The sequence below is a fragment of the Capsicum annuum genome, chromosome 6 (genome assembly GCF_002878395.1).
Source record: "Capsicum annuum cultivar UCD-10X-F1 chromosome 6, UCD10Xv1.1, whole genome shotgun sequence".
In the NCBI taxonomy this organism is placed as follows: Eukaryota; Viridiplantae; Streptophyta; class Magnoliopsida; order Solanales; family Solanaceae; genus Capsicum; species Capsicum annuum.
In genome coordinates this window covers 6226980-6236729 of record NC_061116.1, presented here as the reverse complement: position 1 = coordinate 6236729, position 9750 = coordinate 6226980, and the positions used below count along the sequence as shown (strand labels likewise).

Here is a 9750-nt window from a genome sequence, read left to right as displayed (position 1 = left end):
TGGCAAGGGAAGTAACACCAAGGATGTTTTCTACTTCAACAGAGAACTTTGAATCAGTAGCTTTGGAAGCAGTTGATTGAGAGTTGACCTTCTTGGAAGTCATTTTGATATTTTTAAACTTTAAAGTATGAAAAGTTGAGATGAAAGGTAAAGATTATCCCACTGGGCGTGCCAGAATTTGTTGGACAGTAAAATTTTGAGTAGGAAAAATAAATAAATCGAGACAAGAAAATATTCCAACAATCAATTTATTGATTTCAAAATGTGAGTGTTACAATCTCTATTATGAATCCTCCGATTTGCCTTTTCAAATATAAATTCAAGGGCTTAAAGCTTGATCTTGAATTTGAACTTGATTTGACGGACTTAAGGGATTTGATCTTGACATGTGCTTGAATTCAAGGGTTCTTAGCTTGTTCTTGAATGTTGCGGTCTTGATCTTGAATCTTGATAAACTTGATTTGAATGCTTGAGCTTTTTAGAGAAATTGCGGCGTTTGATCCATGAGTTTTCTCTTGCTTCTTGTTAGAGTTCTGGGGGATCCTTTTTCTGAATTATGAGACTCATATTTATAGTTGTGAAAAGAGAAGAGTCATGATGAAGATCGACTTCCTTTGACCAATCAAATTCAAGTGATATGGCGCATTTTATGGGTTTTGATTTCATTGTGTTTGTTGTATCATTTTGACTGTGACATGATCTTATTGGCTCCTTCCCTTAACTTGGCATGCTACATCATTTGAAACGTGACACTTATTTAGGCCTCTAGAATATTACAATATCTTGGGCTTAGCAAAGTGGACTCATAATTTGTAGCCCAATAAAGATTGAACTTTATTTAAATCCATACATGTTCGGACTTAAATAATTAATTCAATTATATTAATCCATATTATTTATTAAGGACTAATATATTTTGAATTTAAAATAATCTGAATTTCGTACGGATTTAAATTTAATAAAATTTCATCGCCCACAATGCTACGTAAATGTCAATGGGGGATAACTAATTGATAAAAAGAAAAATGAGTGTTTTATTTTACAAAAATCTTCAAATTTAAATAGGTTTTTGAAAAATTGAATAGGTTTATTATATAAAAGTAGGGATAAAGTGTAATTTGAAATATTCTTATTGGTTACCGGTTTATCTAATAACCCAATAAAAAATTTATAAAACGGTTAACCCAATAACAATAAACCAATAACATTTTTATCAGTTCGATTTATTGGTCGATTCGATATTTGCATACCACTACTTTAATTTATGTATATTCTACTTGCATTATGCTTGTATATCTTGATATATAAGTGGAGTATTGGAATTGAACGAGTCTAAAAGTCTATTTGGATTGACTTATTTTGGTGTTTTTTTTTTCGGATGAAGTAATAAAATGTAGTATTAGAAAAGGCATCAAAAAGATGCAGAAATTACCAACTACCAACAAAGGCAGATTTACGATTTGGAAGCTCCGGATGTCACCTTTTTTTGAACAATAATGTATACTCCGTACGATATTTTAGGATAGTGAAGTCAATATTCAAAGATTAAACTATAATTATATTTATTAACAATTGTTTGTATTACATGAAGGCTTGCTCAGTTGGTATTGACAATTGCTTTATAAGAAGAGGTGAAGGGTTCTATTCTTCATAGTCACAATATGTTTTTTTAAAAGAAAACAAGTACAGTGCTAACAATCATTCTAAAAAAATAAACATACGGTGTAGAGCGGGGGTTAAACCCGCGCTGCTGGAGTAAAATCAAGCCATTTCGATCACTTGCACCACCAATTCCTTTGATATTGTGGGTGTCAAATGTAATATTTATATATTAACTGATATATATACACATAAATGTACAGAGTTTCAACCAAGAAGTGTGGGTTCCGTGACACCCCAAACCTTCTACATAGATCCGCCCCTAGCCGTTGCCAAGTGCTCACAGTTTGGACCAAATGTAAACAGGTTCCCTCGGTTCAAAATGAAAGAGAACCTATTCAGTAAAAAGCAAAAAACATTCAACAAAAATGATACATAGATTTGAGGATCAAAAAGAAAGATGCACATTTACCTCATTTCCACTCTCTCACACGCAATAAAAGGAATAGGTGTATAGTCATGATACTTGTCAAGTTAAAGTATGTCTTGAGCTATTTGCCTATAGTTCGGGATACTGAATTCTTATCTCTTAATAATATATCAAAAATATACATTCAAACACAATTTTAGAAAAACAACCATGGGTAAATACATAATTATGAATTCATTTATATGTTTATGGTACCATCAATTATATTTATGCTACAGTTAAGGGAAATAATTAGTTTTAATGGGGATGAAATATAAAATTGGAAACTATTGACTATTAACTGCTGCACAATAAGAATTGAAAAAAAAAAAAAAAGGAAAGAGAGCATTAATGCTCATAACTATTGAATTTAATTTAAATTTATTTTATTACTCATATAGTTCGGGATACTGAATTCTTATCTCTTAATAATATGTCAAAAATATACGTCCAAACACAATTTTAGAAAAACAACCATGGGTATATACATAATTATGAATTCATTTATATGTTTATGGTACCATCAATTATATTTATGCTACAGTTAAGGGAAATAATTAGTTTTAATGGGGATGAAATATAAAATTGGAAACTATTGACTATTAACTGCTGCACAATAAGAATTGAAAAAAAAAAAAGGAAAGAGAGCATTAATGCTCATAACTATTGAATTTAATTTAAATTTATTTTATTACTCATATAGTTCGGGATACTGAATTCTTATCTCTTAATAATATGTCAAAAATATACGTCCAAACACAATTTTAGAAAAACAACCATGGGTATATACATAATTATGAATTCATTTATATATTTATGGTACCATCAATTATATTTATGTTACGGTTAAGGGAAATAATTAGTTTTAATGGGATGGAATATAAAATGGGAAACTATTGACTATTAACTGCTGCACAATAAGAATTGTAAAAAAAAAAAAGAAAGAGAACACTAATGCTCGTAGCTATTGAATTTAATTTAAATTCATTATATGTATTAGAATTTTAGAGTAAGAAAAGTGAAGCAAAATATAAGGAAAATAGACAACTTTCAAGATAATAATAAGGAAAGAGATAAATAAGGTAAGGTTTAATGATAGCAATTAGTATTAGATTTTTCTTAAATTTGAGATTTTGAGGATTTAAGTAACCGAAAACAAAATTAACCAATCCTTCCGCCATCATACCAATCAAAAAATGAAAGCTAGTCCACACAAAAGTATTGACAATTGGAACAACAAAACAAAAAGTACCGTTATTTTTTATTTTTTAACTATAATTTCATCAAATTAAATTTCATACGATATAGTACAGCATTGCAAATTTAGGAACTGGGAACAACAACACAAAAAGGTAATCCTTTTACAAAATTGAGAATTGAATTGCTCTATCTTTTATTTTTAGTGGGTTAATTGGCTCGATTTTTTATTTGTAGTTGTTTAATTAGCTCGATTTTTTATTTTGATTTTTTTATACCTGGTTTTTTGTGTTTCTTTCAAACTATATATGAGCTCTTTCGTTTCTTTTGTTTTTTTAACTTGTATTGTTTCCCTGAATGTTCATCATTCTTTTTTATTTAATGGATGTTCTTCTTTATGTTTCAGTCAAGTTTTGTATAGTTGGTCTTTTGTTGATGATAAAACTAAAAATCCATAACTAATAAATTGTCATATTCGTGAGGGAAAAAGGTATAACACCAACTCTAACTTGTGTTTTGTAACAAATTTAAACCATAACCCCGCACAAATCAGTATTTTTTATTTTGACCCGCCCCACCAGATTGCCGTCCCTACTTCTGGGGGCGCAAGGGGTATTTAAGGTCAATTTCAACCTACAGGAGGTTAAACTTACATGTATATTGTTATTCTGCTTTTGGTGTACAAATGTCTACTTGAGTCAATTCTAGATGTTTTAGGGCTCATCGAGTCAGGTTTAGCTCTGGGGAAGATTAATACTTCCTTTTTATTTGTAAATATTGTTTCTATCTAAGAACTCATTTAAATATATATGTTACCAGTTGAAACAAAATATATGGGCTTTCTAAATAAATACCTATCACTGGGATTCATCCTCGTGTGAAAAAAGAAAAATACTGGGTATTCTCAATCAATAACAAACCAAAACAACCAAAATAATTAGAGATATATATTTTTTTTCATTTCTCGAAAACTTTAGACCATCACAACAAACTGAGTTAAAGCCTCTAACTAAGAATTTGGTAACCTGATTCTCATTAAATTTTCAAATCTACACTCAATTGTTAAAGCCTTCTAACTAAGAATTTGGTAACTTGATTCTCTTCAAATTTTCAAATCTGCACTCGATCCTTAACTTGAAGCTGATTTATTTGCACAGAGTTTTTCCATCCCGACGTGAAGACTCGCGTATCATCCTTGCTATCAGCACCCTCAAGATATAACTTCACCAGCATTTCAAATCTATTACTGTCAACACATCGCACCAATATGTATAAAGCACGAGTGTTATTCAACTCTTAGAGAGTTCTCGAAAAGAAAGTTGTAGTTTGATTGCTTTATTGGTAAAGAGAGCGGACCTTGATTAACATCCGTACTTGTTAAATCCTTCTCAATAATAAGAACAAAAGCTTCCCAATTTAAAGTGGCATTCACCACTTTTGGAGGGACTTCTTGGGCCTCCAATCCTTCCACATTCTCCTCTTCTTCATTATGAGGTTCTTGATTGAGTGGATTTGGTTGTTGTTGCTGATTTATAACATCAACTAGCGAAACTTCTTGTTGTTGATTAAGAGAAAGTAATGCAGTTGCAACAATGTTTTCATCTTTTCCTTCCCATTCAAGGGGATTGGTGGTCATGATATTGGTGGTGAGAGTGAGGAGGAGGAGTGTAAAGTTGTAGGATAGTAAGAGATTTAAACAGGACATTACTTATACAGTCTATGCATGGTAAAAGAAAAGGAACAAAGTTTGATATCTAAAAAATTTTTGCTTCTTTACTCATGAATGATATGTTTTGATTTATAACAGTTTTCAAAATTGGGGTATCAAATATTTTTAATTTACAATGATTTTCAATATTGACATATCAAATCTTTTTCATTTATAAATTTTTTGGACTCCCTCAATTTTTTTTAATTGTTTGACTAATCAAGGAATTTTAAAAAGTAAAGGGTACATCACCACAACCAGTACCTTCCTCACCATGTGCACCTCAAGTGACCTCTACCACTACCACAACTGTGTCTCCCCATTCTCTGGGACCTAGAAGATCTCTAAGGGATCATAAGGTTCCTGCATATCTACAAGACTATGTTTATAAACTACCACATGCACCAACAAGACAAGTGTAGTCTGGTCAACCTGATCATTCTCCATCTTCCTTTTATGCATCTTTCGCATCACAACACCACATAACTCCTGATGATTTAGATCCCAATAGTCAGCTTCTTGCATTGAATGTATCTCTTGTTAATGAGCCAACATCTTATAAGGAGGTTGTTGTAAGTCCTGATTGACAGACAGCTATGACACATGAATTTCAGGCTTTGCATAACAATGAAACTTGGGATCTTGTCCCTCTTCTTCCTGGTAAGAAACCTATTGGTTGTAGGTGGGTGTACAAAATAAAACACAGGGCTGATGGTAGTGTTGAAAGGTAATCTATAAATCATTCCCAAATGTCAGAATCCTTAACAAATATTTTGTATGTTTCAATTCGTTTGTCTTATTTTTTCTTTAATATATATATTTTTAAAATTTTACTATTGAATTTTAACATTAAATATGATATATTGAATATAAAATTAAAGATCATTTGATATATTTTTTTTTCATTTAAGACTACCAAATTCTAAATTTTTTTTTTAACTTTTTAAAATTCCTTGATTAGTCAAACAATTAAAAAAAATTGAGGGAGTCCAAAATATTTATAAATGAAAAATATTTGATATGTCAATCTTGACAATCGTTTTAAATAAAAAATATTTGATACCTCAATTTTTAAAACCATTATTAATCAAAACATATCCCGCATTAGTAAAGAAACAAAAATCTTTTGGATATCAAACTTTGTTCCCTCTGTTTTACCATGCATAGACTGTATAAGTAATGTCCTGTTTAAATCTCTTGCTATCTCTTGCTCTACTACAACTCTACCCTCCTCCTCACCTCTCACCACGGATATCATGACCACCATTCCCCTTGAATGGGAAGGGAGCGATGAAATTGTTGCAACTGCATTAGTTTCTCTTAATCAACAATAAGAAGTTTCACTAGTTGATGTTATAAATCAGCAACAACAACCAAATCCAACCAATCAAGTACCTTATAATGGAGAAGAGGAGAATGTGGAAGAATTGGTGGCCTAAGAAGTCCCTCCGGAAGTGGTGAATGCCACTTTAAATGGGGAAGCTTTTGTTCTTTAACAAGGACGGATGTTGATCAAGGTCGGCTTTCTTTTCCAATAAAGCAATCAAACTACAACTTTCTTTCCGAGAACGATCTCCAAGTGTTGAATAACACTCGTGCTTTAAACATATTGGTGCGATATGTTGACGGTAATAGATTTGAAATGCTGATGAAGTTGTATCTTGAGGGTGCTGATAGCAAGGATCATATGTGAGTCTTCACGTCGGGATAGAAAAACTTCGTGCAAATAAATCATCTTCAAGTTAAGGATAGAGTGCAGATTTAAAGAGACTCAGGTTACCAAATTCTTAGTTAGAAGGTTTTAACGATCAAGTGCAGATTTGGAAATTTAACGAGAATCAGGTTACCAAATTCTTAGTTAGAAGGCCTTAACTCAGTTCGTTGTGATGGTCTAAAGTTTTCGAGAAATGAAAAAAAAATTATATCTAATTCTTGTTTTTGGTTGGTTATTGATTGAGAATACCCAGTATTTTTTTTTTTCATATGAGGGTGAATCCCAGTGATAGGTATTCACTTAGAAAGCTCATATATTTTGTTTTTGAACCCCTAGGGAATATGAAAGCTATCCACTGGATCTTGAAAACAAGGCACACAGGCCTCTGAGCTGAGCTCCTTTCGCTTCGACCCGTGAATCTTTCTATCCATTAATCTTTATCTTAACCTTAAGGAATTCTTTTTTCTAGCCTTATTTCTAACTAATACAAGAAGAATGCTACAAGAGGTTAATAATTATGCTTTTTCTTCCGTCTTCCCACACCCCCATCTTCAACTAGAAAGCGGTTTACAGAGTGCCCTTCGCACCTTACTTTTTCTTTTAGTCTTCGTTCCCCATCCCTCAATTGTGCATTCACTCCCCGCCTTAAGAGTTATTGCTTCAAGTAAATTTGCCTTGCTAGCTTGCCCTCTATTATTATTGTACAGAGCGGGGAAGAAGCACTACTGAAGGTCATTATTGTGTTGGATCAACTACTTCAATTGGAGCATTCTGGTATGCTTGATCCTCGGGTTAGGTTCTTTTTCATTGGCATGTGATAGGACAGGTATGTTGTTGTTGGAGCCTGTCGTAGTACTAGTCGTATTCTTGTGGTTCTTGATTTTGATATCTATCATCATATGTTGTTTACTTTACCACATTAGCTTGTTGTTATATTAATTTCTATGCTTTCTTTGCCGTACGTTCTCTTCTTCTTTTACTTGGATTTGTCTCACTTGAGTCGAGGGTGTATTGGAAACAACCTATCTACCTCCACGAGGTGTAGCGGTATGGTCTGCATACACTCTATCCTCCCCAGACCCTATTTGTAGGATTTCACTGGGTATGATGTTGTTATTGTTGTCGAAAGTGAAGTTGTTTGACTTGGCCAGGAGTTTGTAAAAGAAAAACAGAGTCTTTTGAAACGTGTGATCTAAAACAAGTCATAGATATTTGTGTGGCGGTAAATTATCTTATTAAGGGTGAACTTTGCATTATAAAACTAAATTGTTACTAAATATAGAAAGTACTATTCTTGAGACTTACTAAAAAGGAAAGGTGTGTCATATAAATTTAGCTTTGAAGATTAGTCAAATTAACTCTCGTGAAGTGAAACTTGACTAAGTGACAGTGAACAGAGGGAGTATCTGTTGATCACTAGATAGTAAAATTAATGATTTTTATGTTAAGAGGTGTATTTACTTTCTTGAAATTGTGATATGTCTGTGTACACAGAGGCAAAGATGATGACGATCAGCAAGTCAATGTCCTCGATCGTCAAATCACTGGAGTCTTCACTTAACACAGGGAATCTACAGAAGATGTCGGAGACGACGGATTCATTCGAGCGACAATTTGTGAATATGGAGGTTCAAGCTTAGTTTATGGAGAGTTCTATGGCTGGAACTACTTCCTTATCGACTCCAGAAGACCAGGTCGGCAGCTCAATGCAACACTCGAGGTGTCTGTGGGGCTTCCTCAACCAGCTGCAATAGGTACAAGGAGCTAATAAAATCCAAGTAGCGGTCAACACTGTTTACATGGGCATGGAAATTCCAGCTGAATAAACTAACTAAGCAACTGGCTATAAAAACAATAAGAATTGAAATTCCATCAAAGCATCTGTGATTCCTTCTGTTCAAAAATTGCTGGTGGAGTCACTTTCAAGATCTTCTCGATGGTTCTGTCAACTCTCCAAAAAAACCAGCTTACATATGCATCTTTAATTAATCGATAAAGGCATGGCCTATTGAAGACCACACATAAGAGTAGAAAAGCTTATCAACCATCATAACTATTTGCCTGGCCTGCTAATATTGTTGCTCCACTTTTATAAACATGATACCGGAATGTCTCACTATTTCCTCCAAATTGAAAGTCATATATATCCTGTTTTATCTGGTTTTTGGCTTCTCTCTTAGAGCAAACTTATGGTTGAGAGATTGGTCTCCTGACATACTATAGATTATTTAACTATGAATCAATCACATTTACTTGGCGATGATTTTTACTGCAAACAATTCAACTGGCAGACAAGTTGAGTGAATCTTTTTTTCCTTTTGTTAATCCAAAAGAGAACCTGTAGAAGTATGACCAAATAGGTATGAACATTTTATATCAATTTGAATTGAAGAAGGTTGTCTCTCATTCTCCAACCAAATCACCAAATACTTTCCTCATGGGAATTGCCAGTGAACCATTCAATCCTTCCATTTGTTTAGGATAATACAAACAATACCCAGTATATTCCCACAAGTGGGGTCTAGGGAGGGTGGGTGTATGCAGACCTTCGCCCTACCTTTGTGGGGTAAAAAGGTCTCAGCTCAAGAAAATTATTTTTTTGAAAATGGTTTGAAAGAAATGCAAGAGTAAAAGCTATGATAGAAAATTGTTTAGGATAATACCAGAATGAACATATTCTAGCCCTACAATTCTGAAGTGAACATCAGCTGTTGTTCCTTACTTGAAAGTAACATGCGAGTTATATTGTACGTTGAGTATGACGGTACTACCAATGCATTATGGTTGGATTGTTAAATATCCAATGTGTTATTTCATTTATAGCATATTTATTCTTTTAGTATCAGTTGGCGCTATGTTATTTGATTATTCTATTGAATTTGACTTCTTGAAGATACTTAAACGACAAACCAATATTAAGAGGAATTGCGTCAATTAATTTGGGATGTCCCAAAATAGGAGTATCATATTAGTTGGAATTGAAGAAGTATTATATAAGAACATATAATATAGTAGAAAAAAAAATTCAACTTTTACATTTATACAATGATAGAACTTAGAAGT

The 9750-nt window shown here is 32.8% G+C and overlaps 1 long non-coding RNA gene across 2 annotated transcripts; it reads left to right on the top strand.

The window, feature by feature from the left end:
• The first annotated feature begins 3223 nt into the window (after positions 1 to 3223).
• LOC124899237 lies at positions 3224 to 9133 on the top strand. 2 transcript variants are annotated; one of them, XR_007056387.1, is made up of 3 exons: positions 3224 to 3420; positions 7395 to 7478; positions 8182 to 9133. It is a non-coding gene; the product is annotated as an uncharacterized LOC124899237 (long non-coding RNA). The 2 variants fall into 2 exon arrangements; XR_007056386.1 differs by having other exon boundaries at positions 7395 to 7461; positions 8182 to 9132.
• The last annotated feature ends 617 nt before the right edge of the window (positions 9134 to 9750 follow it).